The sequence below is a fragment of the Muntiacus reevesi genome, chromosome 11 (assembly GCF_963930625.1).
Source record: "Muntiacus reevesi chromosome 11, mMunRee1.1, whole genome shotgun sequence".
NCBI classification, from domain to species: Eukaryota; Metazoa; Chordata; class Mammalia; order Artiodactyla; family Cervidae; genus Muntiacus; species Muntiacus reevesi.
In genome coordinates, this window is record NC_089259.1 from 79,686,199 (window position 1) to 79,712,984 (window position 26,786).

General features: G+C 41.7%; 1 protein-coding gene and 1 long non-coding RNA gene across 3 annotated transcripts in view; both read right to left on the reverse strand.

Moving 5' to 3' along the window:
- The window catches only part of NALF1 (NALCN channel auxiliary factor 1), a 583,333-nt gene that overhangs the window by 427,233 nt on the left and 129,314 nt on the right, over window positions 1–26,786 (reverse strand). The gene's annotated exons all lie outside the window — the stretch shown is intronic.
- LOC136144203 (uncharacterized) overlaps window positions 1–26,786 on the reverse strand; it is a 420,924-nt gene that overhangs the window by 267,332 nt on the left and 126,806 nt on the right. The window lies entirely within an intron of this gene.

Genomic DNA, 26,786 nt, shown 5'->3' on the forward strand with positions numbered 1-26,786 from the left:
TGAAGAGGAGAATGATTAAACTATGCACATGGGGTCACAGAAGTAGTAGTGATGTTACAAACACCACTTTATTCCACCATCTGTCTTCTCTGTACTTCACCATTAAAAGACAGAACGAGACGGAGAAAGACGTTTTGCCATGGGTGAAATTACTCTATGTGATACTCTGCAGCAGCAACTAGTACTTGTTAAAAACGTGGACCAGGGATTCGTCAAACAGACGTTAAAACTAGAAATGATTAGGAGACTGGAGATACCATTTGAAATCCTAGGAGCTCAGGAATGGAAACTCAGCCTAAATCCACCTTTTAAAATGCAAAGTCAGGTTATCTTTCACTTTTTACTTCCTCCACATGCTCCTTACTCTTCTCTCCATTTCACTTTTGACGATTTGATAAGAAAAGGCAGGCCACATTTGCTTCTGGTCTGTCTGTATTTCTTCCTATTTTATTAAAAAGTCAAAATCAACTGTGAAAGCAATGATTGGTTTGCATGGGACTAAATTCTTGAGAAATTTGATACATTTCATTTTCTTTTGACAGGATGGGGGGGCGTTGACAGAGATCTATAAAAGGGACTGAGCCCCATTAACAAAGTACTCCCATGCCACCAAATATGTATAATCAAACCTTATTTATAGCAATAAAACAGTTGTTTTTCCTCCTAAACAAACTGTCTGTTTCTATGACATTATTTTGGAACTGGTCCTGGTTACAGATCCTAGCTCCCCAACTTACCTGAACTTAGGTAAATCTTTTCCCCTCCAAGTCTGCTTTCTCACATGTGACGTAGGACCAGTAACAACTACCTTTAAGATGAAAGGGAATAAAAATACAAAAGCACCTACTGTGTCTTAACAGTCAAAGAAAGATGAGTACATATTAATATATATGTTGTTGAGCACTCAGAGAAATATATAATTTATGTTTATAACATATAATATATGCTGTTGTTGAACACTCAGAGAAAAATGAGTATATATATAATCGTAAAGGAAGTCAGTCCTGAATGTTCATTGGAGGGACTGATGCTGAAGCTGAAGCTCCAGTACTTTGGTCACCTGATGCGAAGAACTGACTCACTGGAGAAGAACCTGATGCTGGGGAAGATTGAAGGCAGGAGGAGAAGGGGACGACAGAGGATGAGATAGTTGGATGGCATCACCAACTCAATGGACATGAGTTTGAGCAAACTCTGGGAGTTGGTGATGGACAGGGAGGCCCGGCGTGCTGCAGTCCATGGGGTCGCAAAAAGTCAGACACAACTGAGTGACTGAATTGAACTGAACTGATTGAGATACACACACACACACACACACACACACACACACACACACACACACACACGTGTATATATAATTGGCAAGAGAACTGCCACGAATCTGGATGCGTAAGTAAGGTCAGGACACTTTTTAATTGTAAAACATAACTTTAACTTCCTAGAAACCACAACCATTTAAATAAACACACTACTGGGTGAGGGTCACCTTGGCATAAGGGCACATTCAGTGTTTCTCCTCTCACATATTTTCTCAACAAGTTAAAAAATCATTTTAGAGGCATATTTGTGGTTTTGAACCTAAACACTTTTGCTTATTTCTTCCTACTAACACTGCCGTCTCATTCGTGCGTACTCACAGCCCAGAATAAGCTCTTAATTTAAATACAGAGATTTTAGTCCCTCTCATTTTACAGATGAAAGAACTGGGTTCTTAAGAGACTAAAGATAACACAGGTCGCCAGTGAAAATGTGAATAATACAGTTCTCCTGGTTTCTACTCAGTTCTTTCTCTATTGCACTGTGTACCCTTGGTTTATTATCCAGTGTCCTCTTGATATAGTGTTGTATTTAGGAAGCCTATACAATTAAGCACACCTTTATGAAAAGCATAAATAAGATGCAGTTTTCAACACAATGCCTGGGTTCAATAAATTTTGGTTGAATGAATTAATGTAGTTTTATGGTGGAAAATACGAGGTACATTTGCTCATCCATAATTCTTGGTAAGAGCCTTTATTAGTCATCTTTGAGTCTGTGAGACTTAAAACAGTAGGAAGCACAGGAGTGTCTCTGGTAGAAGCTATGCTATATGTAATTTACATTTCAAAACTTCCAGGACCTTGCAAATGTTAATCATGGTGGACATTCGTTTGATAATGGGTGATTCAAATCTGATTTCCATTTCTCAACTGAGAATCTCAGTCAAACGGAAAGCAGAATGAACACAGACAAAAGAGGGTACGATTAAAGACTTGGGACTCAAGACACTCAGTTTAAATACAGCTCTACTACCCACTTTCTAGTATGTGAGCAAAGTACTTCACATCTGCAGGTCGTCAAGCATGCATGTATGCATGCGTTTGTACATGTATTATGTGTGAGGATACCTACAGTTTGTGTGTATATTTCTGGTATATACACACAGATATTACATATATATACACACAGATAGATACAACTGAAATATCAGAACCAATAATATTTCATAGAAATGTTTGGGAATTTAGATTAGATGATGTATAAATAAAATAACTCATAATGTTTGCTATACAAAAAATCTCAGTAACTCGCAGTTTTAATTTTTGTAAATTACATGATGTTTATATTTGGAATCATTTTGCATTTGGGAGGTTTTTATTTTTCTAATTGCCCTGATTTCTACATTTAGTGTGTTGAGTCCCTGGCCTGCATCCCACCTCCACAGGCCTCCTCCATGGTTATGGACACATTCTCTCTTCTTTAGCCTCCCTTCCCCTATAATTTGCTTCCTTTCCCCACATGTTATTTTTTGTTTTCTTTATTTGTATGGGCAAAAAGTTAGAAAGAAGCTAGTAAGGTCATTATGGATTAATGATCAATAATAAGGCCTTCCCTTGTAGCTCAGTCAGTAAAGAATCTGCCTGCAATTCAAGAGACCCAGGTTCGATTCCTGGGTTGGGAATTGACCCTGGAGAAGGAAATGGCAACCCACTCCAGTATTCTTGTCTGGAGAATCCCATGGACAGATCAATAATAAAGGAGAAAGAAGGGACAAAAAATTGGTACATTGAGAAAGTTTGGTGAGTTTTAGAGATTGTCTAAATAATGATTATACTGAATATAAGTTACCTGTCTAAAGTCACATATCATGTCTATAAAAACTGAAATTGTAAATATGCCTAATTTTTAAGTATATAACATTTCAATAGAATGACTAACTCCAACACAACTATTTATAAGACTTCTGGTATGTTTCATTTGAGACTACTAAATAATTCCTTTGTAGCAGTGGATTTGTGAAGAATACCTTATATGAACATACTAATATACCAAGTATCTTATGTAAATGAAAAAAGAAAATTCCAAGAGCTGGAATTAATGGCTTGTAATGAACTTTAGCAAGAAATATTAATTTTAACTTTGCATTCATAAATAAAAATGGATAATTTCCAACAGACTAAAATGGATAATTTCATTTTGAACTTTATGCCTTATTGTAGTAAAAACTTATTTGCATTTTCTGGTATTAGACCATGTATTTCACCTATAATTACTTTGCTTCCTTGAGTATATCCATTTTTCAGACTTTAGTTAAATATTTTCAATTAAGAATGGGCTGCTTCTGTTCTGTACTAAGTATTTTATTGTTTTTAAAGGCCTTCTATTTATCAAGAAAGCTCTCATCAAAGTGTCAATTGAGGAGGAAGGAGGAAATTTCAATTTTTTCAGAATATCTATCCTTAAATATAAAGTAAAAAAATCATTAGCTACAAATTATAAATTGAAATAGTGTTTGATTTGAAAACCTATTTTCCTTTGTTTGCGTTTATTCTTGACTCTAAAACTTTGTGACTTAATGTTCTCTTAGCAAACAACTTGACTCTTCCCTACACCACCTCTGCACACCAGAAAATTCAACCCTCACAGCGTAAAACATCTGAGGAAAACTCCTATCCATTCTTACCCCATCCACTCATCTGCCCAGTTTCCAGTGTGTAATATGCAAGCCAATTCATTTATAAAATTTCCACCCTTTTCAGGCAAATAGCATCAATACCGTACACACTGTTCCACATTTTGGCTGTTGGTTTTGTCTGTCTAGTTTTTAAACATATTTTTCTGGGAAATCTCAAGTCAATTCATAAAGGCTATCCTCATAATTTTGTAATACCAATTACTTAACCGTTTCATTATATAAATGTGTCATAACTTATTTAACCAGTCTCCTGATGACAGAAATTTAGGTTATTTCCTATCTTTCCTCATTACAAAAAAAAAAATAATAATAAGGTAATGAGTTATCTTTGGACATACATAATTTCTCAAGTGTGCTGGTATATACAAACTGTTGATCAAGGGATACACAGGGTTAAAATTCAGGAGATAAATACCAAATTACCCTCCAAAGGCGTTGCACCAGTGTACACACCCAAAGCAGCTACAATCTGCTTTTCAAGCGTCTAGCTGCTATCTTGTGCACTCGGGTTCGACGGGGGAAAGTTCTCTAACCACTTACGCTGTACTACCTGAGGCTGTTTTCTCAAGAGGCCTAACCTTGATAAAGGGAGGAGAATCGCATGGTATAAAATTCAGCTATCCTGGATCAACTTGGGTATGAGTCTGTTCACAGACCCTCCTTTTGAAAATGACCGAAAGGTCATACTGAGCAATGACCCTCCTGGACAGTCTAAGGATCTTGTCCCAGGATGATGATGGAGGGGACAGGGTGAAGTAACATCTGGAGAACCATCATTGTTTTCTTTCTAGTTAAAACAGGTGGTAACCTGTGTTCATTTCCGTGGGTTTACATTGACTGAGAAGGGGAGGGTTCCTAAAACCATGCAGCCACCTGGAGTAAAATACACAAGGAAATCACAACAGACTGTGAACTGTAATAAGTACACACTGACCAATTCAACTGGCCCCACGTATCTCTGTTTGAAAGGAATTCACACTGCATTACTTACTAACTGAGGAAAAGAGTCTATACACACACACACACACACACACACACACACACACACAATTGTTGATGACACTGTCAAGATTGAGGGGATGAAAGTTTGGAGTCACCAGATTTGATTTAAATTTGGTTCTTTCACTTACTATCCAAATGACATTAGCTAACTTGTTAAATTTCCTTGACTTTTAATTTCACTCTCCAGATGTAATGGTGTGAGCTGCAAGTACTGAAATTAATACAGACAACAGAAAGTTTAAAATATCAATTTCTATTACAAAGCTTATTATGATGAGCGCCCTCTATCCACCCCCTCCTGACTCACCAGTCTGGTTTCTCAGAAATAAGCACTATCACCCATTTTAGTTGTTTCTTTTAATATCTACAGCTATATTTCTTAAAAAAGAACCCTTAAAAATTAATTCCTAAAATAAACAGTTTAGGAATTTTCTACTCATTTTCCATTATGGGGATGGATATTCTGCCCTCTCAAGCAATATCTTACTTAAATTGAAAATTAACTTGCACAATTTATAACTAATTAAATATTGCTCCTGTCGAAACCAAACACTGTAATATGTTTTTATTACAATGACAAATTGTACAACACACAAATTTGTTTTTCTTAGAATTAACAACTGGCTTGAATCTCTTCATTTGCTTTTTTTTTTTTTAATGTATCCATTGTGAAAACTTCCCAAAGACAACTGTAAAAGCTCTACCATCTAATCCACTTATTTTCAAATGCACTAGAACACCTATAAATTCTACTTTTTTTTGCTTGCTCATTCGTTTTATTTTGTTTTGCTTTTTGGAGTCCTTCCGCCTGGAATTTTCTAGTCCAGCCCTCATAGAGAACTTCTTTTTCTTCTTGCTAAACTCCCTGTTTCCTTTCATGATTTACTTCACTGTTTTAGTGGCGCATCATGGTAAATACTGAGAGAGCAAAAACTTCTTTTAGAACTTTACATACTTTTCCAAAAGTATCTTTATTTTTATTGCACTCTTATTGATACTTTGGCTGGCTATATAATTCTAAAATATTTTTCCTTCAGAAATTGAAAGGTCTTTGTTCTGTCTCCTAGCTTCCAGCATTGCTCTTAAGACATATAATTAAATCTGGTACATTTGCACAAAACTTCTTTCCTTTTTAGACGTTGTTGGTTCTATTATGCTTTGAAAGGATGAAATTGTGTGGTCATGTACCTTTTCCCCTATCCCCTGTTCTGCTTGCATGGTGGTCTTAATGTGAAGATTTGTGTTTTCCAATCCTGGCATATATTACTGAATATTTTCTTTGTCTGATAATATTCCATTTATTTTCTTTTGCTTTCCCTTTCTGAAATTCCAAGCAATGAGATCGAGGATGTCCTACATTGTCTTATATCAGTTACTAATATTTTCTATACTATTGCCTGTCTCTTTCACTTTCATCACACTTTTCGGGAAATTCCCTCAACTTTAGACGGTAATTTCTCTGTTAATTTTTTTCAGCGATTGTAGTCCCAGTCCCTAAGAGTTCTTCTTCAGTTGTCTGACAGTTTATTTTACATCCTATCCCTGCCCTTATCTCTTATTGCAGCAGCACTTATCTTCAGCCAGGTGTCTGTTGTGGGCTCCTAGGTTTTAGCATCATTAGGTCTGGGGTTACTGGGTTTGTCCAAAGAAGAATTTAACAGTCTTGAACTTTGGAGAATACACACCTGGCCACAGGCAGTCTCAGTTAAAATGATAATAAGATAGGGAACCCCGCCTTTCAGGGTGTCGAATGCGATACAACCACTGTATTTTTATTTCTTCACCCTGGAATCGAGATACCTCAAGTCTCACTTTCTCTGTTTCACTTACCCCAGAGAATAAACTGAAGGAGGGGAAAATGGGAACAAGAATACTCCCTGGATGTTTAGATCCCGACCGGTGGGTCTAACTGATGTGCAGAGAGCCTTTCAACCAGTCTTCCGATTATCAGTCCCACACCTGGCCTACGTAATTCACTGGCTCTTCACAGACCCTTTTTTACGCTGCATGACAGGCTTTAAAGACATTGTCTCATTTAAACTTTGTGTCAGGCATATGAAAAAGTACACACTACCCTCTTTTGCAGACAGTGAGAGATATCAGTTCAGTTGCTCAGTCATGTCCGGCTTTGTGCGACCCCATGGACCACAGCACGCCAGGCCTCCCTGTCCATCACCAACTCCCAGAGTTTACTCAAACTCATGTCCATTCAACATGGTGATGCCATCCAACCATCTCATCCTCTGCCGTCCCCTTCTCCTTCCGCCCTCAATCTTTCCCAGAATCAGGGTCTTTTCCAGTGAGTCAGTTCTTCACACCATGTGGCCAAAGTTTTGGAGTTTCAGCTTCAGCATCAGTCCTTCCAATGAACACCCAGGACTGATCTTTAGAATTGACTGCTTTGATTTCCTTGCAGTCCAAGGAACTCTCAAGAGTCTTCTCCAACATCACAGTTCAAATGCATCAAATCTTCGGCCGAAGAAGAGAGACATGCTCAAGGTCAGAACACTGTAAAAGGTGGTGGTGCGATCCAAACTCAGGTCTGTCCAGTCAGGAAGCCCATGCACCTGACTTCTGTGAGGAATCCCCGCCCTCACAAGAACGTAGAGCGGATGTGCCTTACCTAATGCGCTCCAGCGCAAGCTGGAGTCAATGTTGCTGTTTTATTTCAAAAGAAACTTGAATTTAAACAAATTCAAACCATTTACTGCAGTTAGCCCCAGGAAAGTACTCAAGACAAGGGCATGCATCACAGGAGAACACACTTGCTTTTGAAATACTAGCAGATTATGTTCCCTGGGTGGCTCAGTCAGGAAAGAATCTGACTGCAGTGGAGGAGACCCAGGTTCAACCCCTGGGTTGGGAAGATCCCCTGGAGAAGGGAATGTCTACCCACTCCAGCATTCTTGCCTGGAGAATTGCACGAACAGAGGAGCCTGGTGGGCCACAGTCCATGGGGTCGCATAAGACAAGACACAACTTAACAAGTGAATCACCACCATGCAGCCTAAGGGAGCCTAAGCACAAAGTTCATACGCCAAGTCCACAAGATGAGAGCAGTGCATGTGTATATATGTGTGCTTGTGTGCATACATATTCATAATTACAATCCAAAATGGACTAGGTTTCCAGTCATGCTCAAGTACAAAACAGCACAGAATTTGGCACTGATCATAATACGTGCAAGCATTTTCAAACAGAAGCAAAACACGGGCTGAGAAGGAAGTGAGAAAGTAAGATAACTGTCCCCGCAATTTACTCCAAAGCCAAGCCCCTGAGGACAAACAAAAACAAGGGTGACTTTCAGCACAGGAAAACATAAACAGATGCCCTCACGAAAATGCTAGTGCAAACCTTGGGAGGCTTTGCTTTTGTTTTTATTTTTCCCATTGAGAGCTTATATTTGGTGACAGAGTTGTAGCAGAGGGAAAGGAGCGGATACGCACTGTGGATGTGCGAGGTGGGGAAGGGGAGGCGGGGGATGGAATGTCTGGAGCTGCAGAGGCAGAAACAGCTGAGGAGCCATCAGCGTCTTAACTCCACAGTGAATCTGAGCTCCAGCTCCAGCGGTACAAGTGACGATAACATACACATCTGGGTAAGTGACAAGCTATTCCCTTTAAGGACACATTCTCAAATCCTGCTAAACTGCAGAGGAAGAGAAAGTTGGATGTCTGCAGTAATCCGGAAGACAGAATTCAATCCTTAGTGGCAATAAAACGCCTGAAAAATGCACTCCCCGACGTCTACGTGGGAGGGAAAGTCAAATTATTCGTCAGGAATGTAAGCAGAACTCTGCTCCCTTCCCGACATTATAAATTTCTTCCTTCACCTCATATTTCTTTTGCTGGGAACAGAGGATGGGTGCAGTAAAAGGACCTGCAGCTCGCCAAGATAGATTATACTGGCAGTTACTTCATGAAGCCTAATAAGGGTTCTATTATACTTAGCTTTCTCACTTGGGTTCCTTTGAAGTAGATGAGTTCTATCCTGCAAAGATTTCACCGTGACATTCAGTTCTTTATGCTTACTGCTACCCCCACAACCCCTCACAAGAGCTTTTCTCAATGCAAACTTAAATGCAGCATTTGAGGCAGTCTTTTTCATTTGATAACTGGAAAGAAAGATTAGTCCTGAGCAAAGCATCGTCATCCAGAAAAAAAACAAAAGAATGGATTTTCTAAACGAGATATTAGTTCCAGCCCCTACTCATACAGAACAGGCTACGGGATAACGGTGCATGTCCTCAGGGGGCTTCTAGGATTGGCTATGGGAGGGCCTTCAATTCTTTGACCTTCCTATCTTCTAACCTAAAAACATCAACCATTTGTATCTGAACACAACTGCTTAAATGTTTAGCATACCTAGTGAGAAAATTTTGTCCTGCAGCTTTTAGATTAAGCACATTCACATGACTATTCCAATACTTGGCCATTCAGGTAGGCTAAGGTAAATCTAATCTGGCAAATATTAATTTCCTTAATTCTGTGAGTCACACAAATGATGCTTCCAAGGTCAGTGATGAAGAGATTTAGCTAGATGTTCGGAATAGTAGGGTTTTTTCATTAGTTGTGGCTGTTTCATTTCGGAATCTCCTCCCTTTCGAAACAGAGTCCAACTCTCACTACCCCACTGAAAATTCCATACTCTTTCCGTCCACACCCCCAGCCAGGTACAGTCCGAGGACTCAGTCTCTGCCAGCCAGAGGTGCTCAGGCCCTACCATGGACAGGAAGCGAATGGGATGAAGTGGAGAGAAGGGGTGGGACCACTTCTGGTGAATGCAGTGGCACCAGTGACCACTGCTCCAGAGATGGAGGTGTGACCTCTTCCTAAGGCTAGATGTTGTGAGGTCACTGCATTCTTCACAACTGCTTCGCTTTCAAACCTGCTTAACTGGATGCCCTAGAGTTTCTGTTCTGTTAGTTTGTTAGCCCTAGAGTTTCCAGTAGCCTTAAATGCAACACACCCTCATGCTTATATTAGCCACACAAGTGGGTATTATCTGCTGCTTGCAAATGAGAACTCTGACTGATATTCTGTGTTTTCTGTTTGCTCCAAAATATTTTTATTTTGGGGACGTTTAGACCACAAAGACCGGAGAAGGAAATGGCAACCTACTCAAGTACTCTTGCCTGGAAAATCCCATGGACAGAGAAGCCTGGGAGCTACAGTCCATGAGGTTGCTAAGAGTCAGACACGACTGAAGTGACTGAGCAGCAGCAGCAGACCACAATGACACACAATGATTCCCGATTTTGGAAATGCATGTTATTCTAATACAAATAATTAGACTCTCTCCCCAGCTGTTTGCATGGATATGTGTGTTTTCGGGAAGACAGCAAAGAAAGGATGAATGGGGTCAACTTGCTGCCATCTAGAAAATGCTCACATAAATTTTTTACACCAAGATAATGATGGGACCTTAGAAAGCCATGACAGAATTTTCTTCTAGGGAACAGTCTACCCTTAGGGGAAAATATATTGCTTCCATTTTTCTCCATTACATCTGGAATCAAGGTATTCTTGCTGGGAAAAAAGAGTGATTCTTATGGGAGACCACAACTACCCCTTAAAGTCATGGTCTTTGTTTTTGGCCGAAGGCTTGGTTTATGAACATTCCCTCGGTTACTTCTGTCTGATCTCCTGAAATGGTCCCGTCCCTAACATGGGCAAGAACACAGCTAAAGCAGACAGCATACAGGCTGGTGAAGGGAAGAAAAGGCAACCAAGTGAGTGTCTTTGTCTTCAATAATATTATGGTAGCAAGTCGAGGGCAGACTAACATTAAACAATACGAATAAAAGACCACCTTTATTACAAGAGAAATGCATGCCATTGCAGGCAGATTCTTCACCGCCTGAGCCACCAGGGAAGCCCCAAGAGAACTATATGCCAAGTGCCTCTGTGGTTACCAGGCGAGATGTGCTTTGTAGGGAGATGGGCAATAATTCACCGCATTCTCTCTGGATCAAAGCCTTTAGCCTGACTGCCTGTTAACAGAGCAGCTGTCTGGACACAAACGTCCTTCACAAGATCACTTATACCGGGAAGGAGACGAGGAGACAGTCTCCAGGGCAAATGTATCACTGCAGCCTCTAAGGAAATGTCTCCTGGAAGAAAATCCTTTTGAAAATTCTTATCATTCTCTTATAAAATTGGTTTCCATTAGAAGGAAGCTAGAGTGGGATCAAGTCTTAAGTTGGATGTGGCTTTCAGAAACTCTTCTGAGCGATTTCACTACTTAAGAAACCCAGACTAGTCCTTCAACAACTCTTTTCCTGCACCATTTAAAACCCTTACGGCATATTACAATCCCAACCAGATACTGGCAGTAAATCACTCAAGGTCTATTGCATAAGGACTTAGTACCAAACATAGAACATTTCTAATGGAAGTTTTCACCAGACCTCAGATGTGACTGAAAAGGACTCCATGTGAGTAGAAGCACCTGTAACCATATTACGTAACTCCTTGGTGTCTCAGCTGGTAAAGAATTTTCTGTAATGTGGGAGACCCAGGTTCGATCCCCAGGTTGGGAAGATCCCCTGGAGGAGGGAATGGCTTCCCACTCCAGTATTCTTGCCTGAAGAATTCCATGGACAGAGGAGCCTGGCAGGCTACAGTCCATGGGGTCACAAAGAGTTGGACACGACTGATCGACTTTCACATGCATAACCACATCACAGACAACCAAACTTCTAGAAATCCATCCCCTGTTGGAAGAGCTGACAACTGCTCATCAGATAATAAACCCCCAGATCAGCTCAGTCTTGGTAAACATTCTTATTTCTTATATTCATCACCCTCAACTCCATCATCATCTTTTGATAAATAACACCACCACCACCATCATCAATATAGTCATTATAGCTTAGCGTTTACATTCAACCAAAGGCAGGAGTTTTCAAATCCCCCTCCCTCCCCAAAACTCTGAGAGACCCAAAATTCTAGATTGAGGCTCTCTTTCTTTGACTTTTCTTTCTTTTTTTCTTTCTTGGCCATGTAGCACAATTTGGAGAATCTCAGTTCCCCCAATCAGGGATCCAACTGGTACCCCCTGCAGTGAGGTACAGAGTTCTAACCACTGGACTGCCAGGGAATTTCCAGGTCTCTCTTTCAATTAACTGTTCAAAAAATATTTATTTAGTCTCCTAAGCAATAAAGATTATGACTCTGCCCTCAAAGGAACTTAAGTGCAGTGTTGTCCAATAGAATTTTCTACAATGATGGAAATGTTGTATTATCAGCATCAAACACAGAAGCCATGACCCATGTGTGGCTTTTGAGTGCTTGAACTGTGGTTAGTGCCATTGAGAAGATGATATTTTTTTATTTTATTTAATGCTACTTAATTAAATTTAAATTTTAAAAAGAAAACATGACTATCAACTGCTCTCTCAGACACAATTCAGGTTCAGTGGACTATTGCTAAGAAGGTAATTTTAGAGAGGATCACAAAATATTTCTCATTATTTTTGGCTCTTTTAACATGTGTTGTTTAGGATAGAAAAATATGGTTATTTTATAAATTTCCATTTCATGATGAAACAATTAAAAAGTTATTGTTAGTAAATGAACAGATTGTAAGTTTTATCCACATTAATTAATTCTTTTTGGTTTTATATGTAAAAATATAGAAGGAACATATCATACATTTATATATATATTTACATCATCTATAAAAATATGATATAAAAGCACATTATTAATTTGATGCCTATTCCCGTGATGACACGTTCATTGAGATTTAACAATTTGGTCAAATTTAGCAGTCACTGGCATGCAATGAGAAGGAGATGGTAGGCTATCAGTTATCCTAAGATGCTGTGTAGACAGCCCACTTTTGAGTTTTTTATTAAAGCTAAGCTTTAGAGCATCAATACAATTCTATAAAAATCAGCATTGACACTTAGTATCTATCCTGTGTGGAAATACTGTATACAAAAATGCTTTTCCCAGTTGTTATGTCTCTGTGGGTTTTATTTGCTTGGGAATGATTGAATCCAGGTATTAAGACATTATTTGATGAAAGGCCACTTTAAATGACAATGACTTTTCTTCACTTTATCTTTTCAAATAATGTGATTCCTCCTTCTGAAACGCTCAGTAACTTACCACTCACAAACAGACGTTACAGTAGTTAGGTTGTTGCTTAGTCGTGTCTGACTCTTTGAGGACTGTAGCCCACCAGGCTCCTCTGTCCGTGGGACTTCCCAACAGGAATATTGGAGTGGGCTGCCATTCCCTTCTCCAGCAGGTCTTCCCGACCTAGGAATCGAGCCCTCTTCTCCTGCAATGGCAGGTGGATTCTTCACGACTGAGCCACTTAGGAAGCCCTTATGGTGGTATGTTCATCGTAGTTTTCTACTACACTGTAAGCGACTTGAGAGAACAGGCCGTATCTTGCTCATCATTGTGTTATCCTTATGGGATGAGAGAGCGCCCTGCTGGCAGCAGACCGGTGGGAGTGTTTCTAGAACTGAATGAAGTATGATACTGTGATACTGCACCAAACTCATAACCCTCCTTTTATAGTGTTCCTTTTAATCTAGGGTGAAATATATGCATTCATGAAGGAAAAAGTCCAGGGAAATGTCCATGAACATATCAAATGCCTTTCTCATCATCTTGGGGGGATCTATGTTATAGGAAGGTTTCATGGAGGATTTTGTAAAAAGAAGAAGAAGTACCTTATGGATCTGTGACAAAACCCAGAAGTTCAACAGAAGTTTCAAAGAGTATTCTCAAGAGTACTCCCAAATACTACTTCCTATGGAAACAGGTAGGGAGACAGGCTTTAAAAAAAAAAACATGCTTTTGCTGTAACTATCGATGTTCATTTATACCCAATTAGTTAATAAGAAACATGTTTGGTAGCAACAGAATACTTTTATTGAAAACAGCGCCTTATATGAGACAACTTTAGTTGGATTTCAAAGCAAGATAAACAAGGCTTTTACACGAACTGATACAAAAAGTCCCCAGCCAGAATAAACAAATAGGACCCTAATTTTGCCAATCTTTCCGTACGAAAAAATTAAAAACTCTGAATTTTACCTCAATTAAACTACCTTAATCTGTACACATCTTTAATAAAGTTATATTTTAATCCTGTAATAAACTCACATGCTATAAATTGTACCTTGATTAGGTAATAAGGATCTAAAACTAAACAAAAGAAAATGTCCAAAAGGAATGGCAACCACACTAAACTCAGCCATTTACATTTGAATTTGGAGAATTTTTGATGCCTTCATTCTCCCTCTTTCTGCTCTCTCCTGGTAGAGATATTAATAAAGAGTGACAATCCCAAAAAAAGAGGAAAAAACCAGAAGGAATGAACCCTAAAAAACAAACAGATGGTAATAACAGCAATAAAACAGAGGCTGGGGCAATACACAGTCTAAAAAACATGTCAGATGTGAGCCGTAAACAGAGACGAAGTCCTCAGCTCCTGAATTACGCTGAGCTCCAGGATGAGGTATTGAGGCCTTGAGAGCCTTAGAAATTAATTTTGAAGGTTCTTTTTCAAGATTTGATTAACCAGGAGGAGAAACAACACAGAGGCGAAGAGAGGGAGGGAAGCAGGGACGTGAAATACAAAGAGCCTCGTCCGCATCCCCGGCTTTATTGCGGGGAGAAGGAGTCTTGCCAGATGGTGGACTGCTATGCTTGTAATTTTACTGTGGCATGCGCTCGGAGGATTAAAAAAATAAAAATGAAAGCACTGAAAATGTCACCCAGTGCGAAAGGCTTGTATGAAAAGGTACAGAGCTTTCTTTCAGCAAAAAAAAAAAAAAAAAAAGAAGTCTACCAAAGCCTTTTCAAATGGTTGTCTCATAACCGCTGCAGCGGTTTGATTCCTTCCATTCAAAGGACAGTCTCTCGTCTGTGATCAAAGCTAACCTGCAAAGCGAACAGACACGGAGGCCTGAGGTCCGCCCGGTCCCGTCTCCGCTGGCGACGGGCCGCGTCCAGACGGTCACCTGGACCGAGGCGGAGGCTCGTGCGCTCCGCTTCCGCGCGGGGCCGGGGTGCAGGGCCCTGCAGGCCGGCCTCCCGACCCCGATCTGTGTGCCGGGGGAGGGTCCCTGCAGGCCGGCCTCCCGACCCCGATCTGTGTGCCGGGGGAGGGTCCCTGCAGGCCGGCCTCCCGACCCCGATCTGTGTGCCGGGGTGCAGGGGCCCTGCAGGCCGGCCTCCCGACCCCGATCTGTGTGCCGGGGGAGGGTCCCTGCAGGCCGGCCTCCCGACCCCGATCTGTGTGCCGGGTGGACCACAGCACAGCGGGACCGCCGTGAGGGGCCGCAACCGACGCTGCCCAGAAACGGCACTCTCCGGTGTCTTTTTTAATTTAATTACATTCTTCTATTAATAATTTCCTGGTTCCTTCAGAAAGCAGACCATTACAGAATATGGATTACCCTTGGAGAGAGAGGAACACAAACAAATGGCTTTCACTCAGAGCTCAACAACATAATTGGAGCTTGTTCCCTCCTTAATTCACTCCGTGATTTTTTTCCTTCTGTATTGTCTTTTAAGGACGCTAATATTTTTCTATTGAGTATAATGATGTAACTCAGGTATGAGAAGAGTGATGCTTATGCTTTGCTTACGGCTGGGCACCGTGGCAGTGGCTGAATAAATGGCCCCGGATGAACCTCACAATGGGATTGTACGGCAGACACTGTTATCATCCACATTCTCTAAACGCCAACTCAGGGGCACAGAGATTAAACACGTCACCTGAGGTCACACACGCGACTGACGAATGGACGGCATCAGCCAGGGTTTATAAAATGTGTGCTGTCAGAATCTTACCCCAGTTTCTCACCTCAGTCCCTGATTACTTAGGAGACAACAGACTATGGAGGTAAGAGCATGATAAAATAGAGTTTGAATTAACCAGCATATACAATATGTATGTTATATATTTATCAGTAATTTTTCTGTATCTATGTTTTTAATGAAAGGGTCAAATGAGAGCATGACCCTAAACCTTCCTACAAGGGAAGAAACAAGATACTTGAATTTTTTTTTAATTACATAATGGATAGTAGGCTATAGAGACTAAAGGAGAAAAGCATTGTGAAATAACTAAGTGAGAAGAATCAAAATGAAGAGGGAGAGAGAGGTAGAACAGGATACAGGAAAAGACCTCATATGTGGGGTAGAAGCCCTAGACAGCGGACCCTGTTTCAACTCCTAACGACCAGTGGGGCCTGTGACAAATGACTCCAACTCTATGGATTTAAGTTGACTTCATGTGAGAAATAATCACTAAAGCTTTTAATGTGCAGCTTTTCATTCTGTGATTCAAATTTTAACATAAAGAATCTGCTTCAGGCCAAACATTCCATTTACCGTTGATCACGAGACATGATGATGAGTAAATCCATGTAAAGCTTAGAGTCAACAAGTGCCCAGTTGTCCTCCAGGACTGTCTGCTGGCTCATGTTCCTAGCGTCTTCCCACCACAAGAGCAAATCCCCTGAAACTGCTCTAAATTACTCATTCACAAATCCGGGCAGTTCCTTAACCTGCCTAGAACGTTGTGTACCCTGCTCTGCTTTGATAACCCCAGTGGATTCCCTATGATTTTGACATAGAAGTGTCTGTATCAATATTATTTCCTACTTCAAGTTCCAAGATTCCAGGGATGGGATGTGTCCATGGCAACATCAGCTGCTTATGGCATTTGTGCCGTAAAGACTTTCATTTTTAAAGGATGTCTCAAAAACTAACCAGGTTCTTCGATACAGAGGCGCTTCTTTTTTCTGGCTCAGCGTCCGAGAATCCGCCTGCCAATGCGGGAGACCTGGGTTCGATCCCTGGGTGGGGAAGATGCCCTGGAGTACAGAATGGCTACCCAATCCAGTATTCTTGCCTGGAGAATCCCATGGACACAGGAGCCTGGCGGGCTGGAGTCCCTGGGGTCGCAAAGAGATGAGACAGAGCAACTAATGCTCACACACACGTACACCTCCAGTTGTGGCCACAGACAATTAGTTATGGTCCACAGAAAGGTGAGTACAGAGAGTGAGTGTTTTGGAACTTTTTATAATGATCCGATAATTCACAGCATTCCTGTGTCTGATCAAGGGAGACACCTGTTGAACAAGAGTATCTCCTAGTTGGTGTGTTTCAGAACTCGGTGATGAGTTGTGCGTGGCACGCGTGAGCTTTGCACACCCCCGTAGGTTATGATGCACTAGGAAAAGAGTGAGGCCATCAGGACAGACAGCTTGCAAAGCGCTGCTCTACAGCACACACTCCTGCCTTAGAGGCCTCTAGAGACTCTGCCTCCCCACTGCGGTTGGCCACGCTGGCTGGATTAAAAGCCTCCTCTGAAGTTTTTAAATGAAAACAATAGCTCAAAAGATTGCCATACAGTGCTTTCCTGCAAGGGGACAGAATTTTTTTTTTCCTGCAATTACAAGTACTGCTCCAAAGAAAACGAAGTAAATCGATCAATGTAAGGGATATGGTGCACTAGCTGTTTCTTCTGATGCTGCTTATCAAAGTTTGCTAAGTTCAATGACTGGAACACAGTTAACTCTGGGAAGTCTGATGTTAAAGGTAGAAATTAGGGTGTCCATTGCAGGCAGTAATTGAAACCCATTTATGTCACCCTTCAAGGCAACATTAATTTCCCACTTTCCCCTATCAATGCTTCCATCAAGACCATTCAGATGTTCTCAAAGGCATCAGACTCATTTGCACTTCTTAGCTGGAGTTATTACCAAGGATAAGACAGTGCTGAAAGGTTCAAAATTCACTGGCATCTTTGCATTTGGAAAAGAGAACTTTCAATCACTCTGGAACACTGCTCCCTGATTTCAGCCAGGTGTAAATTTCACCCCGGAAGACAGCATCATAACATACTCCATTTCACTGTGTGTACTTTCCTCCTTTCCCTCCCAATCTCCTGCTCAGTACAACTAGGGCCACGGCTTAATAGGGGAGAGAAACTCTGCACTTGAGTCACAGATCAGGTGTTTGGTCAACTCACTTTCACTTCCTGGACAGGCAGGTTATGCATTTTAAAAATATCTCCTCTTTGGGAATTCCCTGGAAGTCCAGTGTTTAGGACTCTGTGCTTCCAAAAAAGGGGACAGAGGTTCGATCCCTGGTTGGAGGACTAAGATCCTACATGCCAAGTGGTGTGGCCACAAAATGAAAAACCAAGACAAACACAAAAACCCCTCCTTTTCAAAAGTGGGATATGCAGCGGCTTGCCTGGCCGAAGACAGGACTTGTGACGATGTGAAAACACCAATTTGCTTTCAGATGAAATCTCTTTAATGGTTGATTGAACCTTACGTGGGCTGCACGCCTGCACAGAGAGCATGGTGAACGCTGAGTCTGGTAGGAAGGGAGTTCAGTTACTCACTCTAGGACTGACCGTGGTGGTGAAGGAGAGGTAAAGAAAAACACATTTTTACACCTTTATGGTTGTTTTAATGCTGGGGGTGGGGAGGAGAGACTGGTTCTGGAAAAGTAAGAGAGCCAAGGTGAAACTGTTAGTTGCTCAGTCGTGTCTGACTCTCTGCAATCTCACAGACTGTATTCCACCAGGTTTCTCTGTCCATGGGATTTTCCAGGCAAGAATACTGGAGCAGATTGCCATTCCCTTCTCCAAGGGATCTTCCTGATCCAGGAATTGAACCTGGGTCTCCTGAACTGAAAGCAAAGTCTTTACTGTCTGAGTCACCAGGGAAACCAAGAGGGACAAGGCCATGCTGATAAAAATGTTGAACTTGGAAGAATCAAAATCACTGAAATCTCAGAATTGGGAGGAAGATTCAAGACCATCTACTCCAACTGCATATCCTGCTGGAGCCTGCTCCCCAATCCTCTGCAGTGTCTGCCAAGCTCACATGTCACCCCGGTCCCCTCTGCGAGCTCAGTTCTTCCTGGTGCGCCAATAAGATGTCCGTGTACCCTCTGCTCATTAATTCTGGTTGTATCTACTGGAAACAAACATCAACAAAATTCCCCTTCCAGCCGACAACCACAGAGCCGTGTGAAGCAGTTTTTGCCATGCTCTCCAGAGTCCATCCAGTATATTCTTCATCTACAAAATTCCCCAAGTGCAGTGCCCTGACCAGCAGTATAGGCATCATCTTCGAATTTACTAGAAAAGCAAAACTTCAGGTCTCACTGTGAAAGCCTACTGAGTCAGAAATGCTGGAGCTGGAGGGTAGCCTGCACTAGTCTCACAAACTCTCCAAGTAATCCTGCTACACACGAGGGTTGGAGAACTAGAAAACCCCCAAAAGGAAGGAGGGGAGACTCCAGGGAGGAGGACAGTGTTCATGGAGGTAGCTGGCAGACACTGGAAGCTGGGGCCAGGGCCCAGGGCACAGCAGTTACAGCTAAGAGCTGACAAGGATGGGAGAAGGGGCTACACCCAGATGGAAAAGGACTGAGTCTCAATGAGAAAAAAGGAATCTTCTGCCTTCATCATCTTTCAAGTTACTGAACGCGTGGGGAGGGAGGGTGAAGCGATGCCCTCACGCCTTCACCTTCTCTCCATTCCAAACCTCCAATCATGACTGTTGGCACCCAAACTAAGTGAGAGGAACTCCACACATTGCCCAGCCCCCGGCAGGTACTCAGTAAATGTCATTGTCACTATCACTTTTCAGGCTACCGATTTTATTTTTAATCAAAATGATTTTGAAGGAGCCATCTATATCCCTCTCCTCACACCTACTCTCTTTACCACTTGAAATCTGACAATCTACAGACATTATCAATAACTTCTTACTTTTCAGATTAACAAGGTTCCTTGACATTTCTAATGTTTAATCCACTGAGCACTTTCATCTCCGTGAAGATTCTCTCGTTGCTTCAACATGGCCTTGTTGTTTGCCCACTGCTCCCATCACTGCCCCTAGACTGTATGTCTGCAGTCTCCTTTTTTTTCATTTCCCATAAACATAAACATCTACCATTCTTTCTTCTTTTTTGGTGATATGAGCATGCTTACCACCTTAACTATCACTTTTGAATGAAATTTCTAGATTTCTATTTCCCTTATCATGATCTTTTTCTCTGTTCACTTTCATAACAGCCACAGCTCGTAGGAGTGTCAAGAGTCTAGTAATGCCTGCTGGAATAGATTTTTAAGTTCTGCATTTGACCACCTTTAAGAACGCAGCAGCAAATTAGCCAAATCAGATGATGGAAGGAACTCAGCTGGGGAAGCAGGGAGAGTTTGCTATTTTCCCAAGCATTACCCACCTGCCTGCACTGCATTTCTAATCCATGTCCTTTTAATGACTGATCACTTTAGAGCAAAATCACGCTGTGCTGAGGGGAGTGATTCCTCCCACCTTCTGGGTAAACACAGGTTGAAACACATCTGTTTACACCAAAGGCTGCAGATCTGCTGGGTTGTTTTTGGGTTTTTTTTCCCCCCATTCTGGAGCATGATCCAACAGAATTCTATTTGTGTACAGTCAAATCTGAACTGAACACGGAGGTTACGGGAGGCATTCTTTTCTAAGTCTGTTTGTATCCACATGACTTCGTATCCTTGCAGGTATCTCCTCCTGTGCACAAGGTGACTATTTCCTTGGAATCTGAGAACTGCGTTGTTTACTCTGAGACCGCATTCTTTTACAACTGGTTTGCCATAGGATCTCAACATACGTAAGAGAGTCTGTCCTAGGACAATCCTAAGGTTCGCTTCTGGAGCAGATATCCAGGCCCGGGTTGCGAGTGCCCTGGCTCTCAAGCAGCAAAGCGCAGGAGATGAAGTTAACACACGCGAGAAGCACGCATCCCTGGGGGCTGCGGTGCGCGGCGACGGTGGCTTTGCTAACGCTGCTGCCCCTGCCTGCCGGCCGCCTCCACCCGGGAGCTGGTCAGCTTCCGCCAGCACCCAGGACTGAAGGGAAACAGCCCCCCTCCCGGCCGCCCGGAGGCCCATCAAAGGCGGAGCGGCCCCGGCAGGCTGGGTCCATCCTACAGCCTTCTGGCTTTCCGACGCCAGACCGCCTTTCAAACAGAGAAGGTTTCACAGCTGGGGTCCTGTGTGCTCCTGAAGAGACACACAGCGCTCGGCTGTCTGCAGTGTTCGGCTGGGTCTGCCTTTCTCTCTCTCCCCAGCACAGAGGAGGCCCAGCCCGGGCCCTGGCTGGCCCCACGCTGCCGGGGACTGCAGGCGGGCCCGGCCGGCCCTGCGCGCGGCTTTCCTACCCGGGGCTCTGCCCACCGCGTCCGCCAGCCGCCCCTCTGCCTGGAGGGACGCACGTGGGGCCGGTCTCCATCCGCCTGTGTCCTGCTCCGTACACTCTTCGCAGTGCCTGGCGGCGGCAGAGAGAACGCACAAAACCCTCCCGCGCTCCTGAGAGAGGAGCCCGCAGCCACACGGGCTTCCGACTGCGGGTCCACCGCCGGCCAGCAGACACACTCCTACCCCACTGATCGAATGTGCAAAAACCACTACAGTATTGTAAAGTCATTAGCCTCCAACTAAAATAAATTAATTAATTAATTAAAAAAAAAAAACCTTTCTCAAACTGCATACGAATTCACAAGGCTCTTGGCATGCTCTGTTTATCCCCCACACCCTGGCTAATGAGAGATGAAAGAAGTCATCCTTAAGGGCTTTGTTTTCAACCTTGGAGATTTAAAGCCCTTATACAGTCACATGGAAGCATTCAGCAGGTAACGGAAGAAAAACACGCTGGTGGGATTATAGGTACACCATGACCTGAACAGAGAGAGGGAGACAGAGAGAGAAGAGCAATGGAGGAAGAAAGGATAGGAGGGAAGGAGTCAGGGAGGCGGAGAGAGAGGAGGGGAGAGAGCAGTAAAGAATTTATCCCCTGCTCTTGGCACACAGTGAGGGGCGGCGTCTACTTCTCCCTGCAGTCAGGGGCCCAGGCGGAGACAGCCAGGAGACAGAGACTGAAGCAGAATGATGGTTTAACGGTTTACATTCTAGGAGTCAGGAGGCGGTCCAGCACATCCCTCCTGCGTCACTGCCTGACCTCAGCGTTCCAGAGCCCGGGGCAGAGGCAGAGCCCCCTGACTCAGGACGGAGGCTGCTCCTGAATAGTCTTTCCCGTGGAGCCTGCCTGCAGCTCCTACACGGAGGTCTCCTTTCTCCAGATGTCTGCTGACGGCCCTATGAGCAGAGCCTGGGAGAAAGGCTCTGCATGCAGAGAGTCCTGACATCAAACCTGGGGTATGTCTAGTCACACCCACAAGGCAGGTCAGAAAACCTCCCTAACCCTTAGAAAGCTGAAGCAATAAGACGCCATTCCAGGGCTGCTGTAACCATATCAAATATTGCATTTAAAGCCTTCAGTCTAGTCGGGTCAGGCTGTTAACAACCTGGGATGGATGGATTCCAGCCTACATGTCCCTCTTGGAAAACCGTATTACTAAATATGGCTGCTCTGAGAACAAGCTTGATCCAACAGGGTAGCTATTAAAATGATCATGCAATTTAGGATTTTCTATGCATGTATCCATCATAGATTTTCAATATTGTAAAAGAAAAAACGTACAAGCCACCTAGTTAGAACTCATATCTAAAGCTGGAGTTCCTTGTGCAATAACCCTGATGAATAATTGCATTCATTCATAGTATGGAGCCAATGTGCTGGGGACCCAACAAGATAAGTGTGAAATGAAGGTTCTCATTTATGTAAGAAGTACCCGAATATCTGGCTGCTTCTAAGGGCCCTGAGTCTTCAATACATCTAGCGTCTTGCAATTTCCATTGCAGTGTACTAGCTCAAAAAGTCCATTTTTTGTAATCTCTTAAAATACATTAAATTCCCTAGACATGCCCTCCATGCAGGAAAGAATGTAGCTGAGAAATTCCGAAAGATAGAAACACAAAACTAAAGAGATCCTATGTATCTCCTGTGTGTAAGACATTTTGCTGGCAGCTATGGGGGCGCACAGACTACAAGAACGTCCTGTCTGCTCTACAAAACTAATATCCAGTGATCTGTGCTGAAAACTGTCTGCATGTGGATCTGTGTAAATCAAAACAACATCTTGGCGGCAGGATGAAAGTTAACACAGACCTACAGAAACAAGATTTTAAACTATGAGGAGAGTACTGTTTCTTCCTGGTGTTTTATATGGCACAGCAGCTTCATGATAACAAAAGCACTTAAACACTTTTAGTAGACCTTATACAGTCTCTTTAAACCTGAAGTCTCATCTTTCCATAGAAAACCAAAGCACTAACTTGAAAAAATACATGCACCCTGATGTTCACTGCAGCATTACTTACAACAGCCAAGATACGGAAGCAACCTGAGTGTCGACGTATGGATGAATGGATAAAGAAGATGTATTTTTTTATACAACAAAGTATTGTTCAGCCATTAAAAATGAAATCTTGCCTTTTATGACAATGTGGATGAACCTAAAGGGTATTATTCCAAGTGAAATAAGTCAGAAAGAGAAAGAGAAATCCTATATGATTTCACTTATATGTGGAATCTAAACAACAGAGCAAACAACCAAGTGTAAGACAGAAGCAGCCTCATGAACATGGAGAACAAACCGATGGTGGCCGGAAGGAGGGAGTGCGGAATGTGTGAAGCAGGTGAGTGGGACCAAGAGGCACCAACTTCCTGTTATAAAATAAAGAAGTCACAGAGATAGAATGTGCAGCAAAGTGAGTAAGGTCAATAGTATCATAATAACTTTGTAGGGAGACTGATGATAATTATACTTATCATGATGAACACTTCATAATGTATAAAAACCCTGAATCATTATACTGTATACCTGAAACCAATATGATAGTGTAAGTCAATTACACTTCATTTTTTTTTTCAATTACACTTCAATTAAAAAATAAATAAATAAGCAAAGTTCCTACCAACTATGCCTGCATCACATCCTTTATCACCCTTAACCAAATTAAACAACTTCTTATTCATCGTACATTTGACAGTGGTGTTCTTTCTTATCAAGTCTCTATCCCCCTTTCCTGTTCATCCTTTCACACCCCCAAGTTCAGTATGGTAATCTCTTACATTTGGTTTGAAATAATCTTTAAATATCTTGTGCTTTCATTCACTTAGCAAATAAGGATTGGATGCCTCGTAAGTAACAGAAGAGAGACAATCTTTGTCAACACTGAACTGTGTAGACACACACACACACACAAATGCACATGCACACACATCAACACATGCATATATTTTGTGAAAATAAAGGGTGACACAAGAAAATCTTAAGAACCTTAAACTGGATTGGACAACCATTGAGCTTGCCAGGTCTTAACTGCACGATAAAAGATAGATCAAATACATGAGGAAGGAAATGCATTTCCTTGAGTTACCAAATAGTGGTCAAAACAAAAAGCACATTTTTTATATTTTCCAAGTGGAAAACTCCACAGAATTTTTTCTAGGGATTATACATGACAGTCTGCATTATAAACTGGGTTCTGAGTTGAAAGTGAAATGGCCCTAATGAAAGCACAGGAGGAAGTCACATTCAAAAGCTAAAGCTTCATATATCACTATCATTTCAGGAGAGTGCCTGCTTCCATTTTGAACCCTACAAAACATTTCGACTCTGCTACTTACAAAACGAAACTTTCAGGTATCAAGCCTAAGGCCTCCCTCTGAAGTGCATTTCTGAATTCAAGTGTCATCTTTAGTCATTTGATTAGTTTCTGTCATGAAATACTGTCCCAACTGCCTCTTCTCTGCAGCTCACATACATATCAGAAATAGCCAATCAATTCACTAATTAATTAAAATTATTAAGTATTAAGTACCATCTGCTTTGGAATTAAATCTGTTCACTTAGGATGTTCTTCCTTAGCCCACCTGTCCTTACCTAAGCGCCCGCTCCCCATATTCTTGTAGTGAATGTTTCTACTTTGTAGGGAATCACTAGCTACTCTAAACACTGGAGACTTACAGAATGACTTCCTATCAGTAAGGAAGAGCTTGGGTTAGCCACGTATAGAAGTCAGAGGTATTCTAAATATGATTTTAAACAGAGAGCGAAATTTCTAGTGGTTTGTATCACCTCAAACAATAGAATAGTTCACCTGCATTATTTTTCTGATACATAATTTTAGGACTTTAGGGCTTCCCTGATAGCTCAGTTGGTAAAGAATCTGCCTGCAACACAGGAGACCCCACTTCAATTCCTGGGTCGGGAAGATCCACTGGAGAAGGGAGAGGCTACCACTCCAGTATTCTTGGGCTTCCCTCCTGGCTCAGCTGGTAAAGAATCCTCTTGCAATGCGGGAGACCTGGGTTCGATCCCTGGGTTGGGAAGATCCCCTGGAGAAGAGAAAGGCTACCCACTCCAGTATTCTGGACTGGAGAATTCCATGGACTGTATAGTCTATAGGGTCACAAAGAGTTAGATACGACTGAGTGACTTTCACTTTCATTTTCACTTTATCATCCTTGGCTCTAGTTCCCTGACTCACTAAATACAAAACTAAAAAAGTTCTCAATTACTCAGTGTTCTGATTAAATGATAATATTTATAAAATAAGGAAGATATAGGCTTTGATGCTAAAGTTTCGTTGTCTCTCTTCCTGCCATACTTACGCTGACATCTCAAAATTCATTTCAAGTCATGTAGTGTCAATATATTTCTGACATACTGTGTTAGTCATTAGGGAAAGGAGCAATTGATTAAAAATCTTTAAAATTGCAGTTTGCCCTTCTCCTAGGAGGCAGGATCCACAGGTACAGGGGGCCCACTGCAAGGGACCTGGACATCTGTGGACTCTCATTCCCTGGAGGGTCCTGGAAGCAAGTCTTAGAGGGATGACTATACATATATATATATATATATATATATATATACTTGAAGTTGACGGGCGGCATTCAAAGCAGAGCAAAATATCTCTTATAATGCTGGCTAGACCACTGTGCACACAGTCAAGTGCAGTTAACTTATACTTAATATGTTGGTCCAGTGTCCATAATTCTATGCTAAATGCATCCATAGTTACATGCTAAATGTGAATTTTTGGGGGGTGGGGGCGAATTTGTATTATTTTACTTTTGTTAAACAATCCATAATTTGATGTGATGAAATTATAGAAAATATGATGGCATGTATAAAGTTTTATATATTAAAAAAAAAATAAAACCATGGTCAAAAAATGTATCTAATTTGCATCTGTTTCCAATTAAGTTCTTCTCCATAAATTCAATTTATATTAAAAAATTTCTTCATTGTTTGGAAAATATGAAGCTATGAATCAAATGGAGTTTTACTTTTTCTACAGATAAGACTGAAATACATTGACATTGATGTCCCTTATCTCTGACTGTGGAGCCAACAACCACACCTATCTATGACCTGTTGGAGAAGTAGGCATGTTCATCTGTCCAGATTTGTCAGTCTTACTATTATCTGTTTAATTTCTAGGATGTTGAGAAAAAAATTGGTGCAACATAAGTATAAGAAGATTGGGTAAATAAGTAGACTGAAACCGAAAAGAATGTCAATCTTATAATTTCAAGACAAAAATTCCACTTGAAGCAATTAAGCATTGAAAGAGAATTAGTTTAATGGATTGATTTATTAAATTACCTATAACACATTTCCAAGTATCCAGTTGGGCTTCACAAACAGTTGTTTAAAATAGAGTTGTTTGTTTATTTGTTTCCTTGCGCTCAGTCCAATTTTATTTGGCTTCAGAATGTTTGCTATTTGGATCAGAAATTTATGTGGTTTTTTAGTATTTTATCTCTGATACATGTTCCCTAGTCAAAAAATTTTACTGCTTCATCGAACTTTCATATGACAGCTTGAACAGTTAAAATGCCCTTATATATTGTTGTATTTATCAATAT